Source organism: Schistocerca gregaria, chromosome 10 (assembly GCF_023897955.1).
Source record: "Schistocerca gregaria isolate iqSchGreg1 chromosome 10, iqSchGreg1.2, whole genome shotgun sequence".
Classification (NCBI taxonomy): domain Eukaryota; kingdom Metazoa; phylum Arthropoda; class Insecta; order Orthoptera; family Acrididae; genus Schistocerca; species Schistocerca gregaria.
This window is the reverse complement of record NC_064929.1, coordinates 104,661,064-104,662,607: the sequence shown is the minus strand read 5'-3', so window position 1 is coordinate 104,662,607 and position 1,544 is coordinate 104,661,064. Positions and strand designations below refer to the sequence as shown.

General features: G+C 49.0%; 1 non-coding gene across 1 annotated transcript; it reads right to left on the bottom strand.

The window, feature by feature from the left end:
• Positions 1-632: 632 nt before the first annotated feature.
• On the bottom strand, positions 633-705 carry Trnat-agu (transfer RNA threonine (anticodon AGU)). The gene has a single exon. It is a non-coding gene; the product is annotated as a tRNA-Thr (tRNA).
• Positions 706-1,544: the final 839 nt, after the last annotated feature.

Genomic DNA, 1,544 nt, shown 5'->3' with positions numbered 1-1,544 from the left:
AATCATACAGCACCTGAGGTAACAAACACATCTCGAGCCCCATTGTGCACTGCATTATTCATGCCAACTCAGTGCCTCGCTCTTTACTACTGTGTACCAATCTTGTCGTCCAACTGCAAAACACTGGGCCACAACAAGTTTCCGCGTCTCCATTGCACTGCGCATACTACGAAACGCTCCCCAAACTTGGCACTCACCCTCGCAGCCGACTTTTCCGACTTTCCACGACGCTCACGCTAGTGACAGCATTATTTATAGTTCGACGTCGCGCCCAAGCGAATGAGCACATTTCGCTAACGGCTTAGGCCGCCCTCCTAGTGTGGCTGCTCGGTGTCTGCAGGCAGCGAGGGTCTGCAAGCTTCCTGTGTTCGCACCTATGTCACCTGTGCTTGCTTGTCAGAGACAGACTATCGCAAAACATACAACTCACTCCATGAATTGATTGCTACGGCATCTGTTATCAGCAGTCACAACTAGCAACACCAGTAGCAGCTGACTGCACGCAAAGAATAGGAATGTGCAGTGGGATTTACGTGAACTCGGCGCAACCTTGTATCTTCCTAGACACATCTGCTGGCTGTGAATTATTCCACTTGCATATCAAGGTGCGCATGTAGGTGTGTTAAAAATTCTGCAGGCACTGGGTATTGATCCCAGTACCTCTCGCATACTAAGCGAGCGCTCTACCATCTGAGCTACGCCCGCCTCCCCAAAGACTAAAGGTGCTACATACAGCCATATAGACGACACAGACCCTTGCACACCCATTATTCAGCAGACAAACACTACTCTCTATGTATCCGTTAGGGTGTCTTTCAGGTTTCGTGCATTCTGTATCGAATCGTAGTTGGCCAAAATGAAAGTGGCACGTATAACGTCGAAAATAGAATTCGGACACCGCTCTGAGTAAGACCAACGTGTTGTCCACACTCTAGACTTCAATGAGGTTAAGCCGCGATACCTAAGACAGATCTGCACTCGATGACACCTCGATAACAGCCGGTCCCCACACTTACATCTTGCTCTCCTTACGTCAGTATACATCATATCAGTCTGTGACGCTGGCTTTGCAACATCTTGCGTGCCTTTAGGTTCGCCGCGACCAACACTTACCATGCACTGACCACGAAAAATGGAGGCGCCACAGCTTGAACCCTGGACCTTTCACATGCCAAGCGAACGCTCTACCAGCTGAGCTACGCCCCATGCACGAGCTAACTGCGCTATTCCCCATTCTTTGCGACTCAGATGCGCACGGACACGTAGGTTGGTTGGTTTGTAGCGGTGAAGGGAGCAGAGTACAAAGGCGCGGACCCGTTCATATACACAAAAGTTCCAAGTAGTTTCGATGCTCTGGTATTACAAATGCAAATTCCGTCTGTTTTTAACGTCTTAAATTGAAAGAGCCGTCACAAATTGCTCCGTTTTCACTCCTTGTCGACAATTATACAGCACCTGAGGTAACAAACACATCTCGAGCCCCATTGTGCACTACATTATTTATGCCAACTCAGTGCCTCGCTCTTTACTACTGTGTACCAATC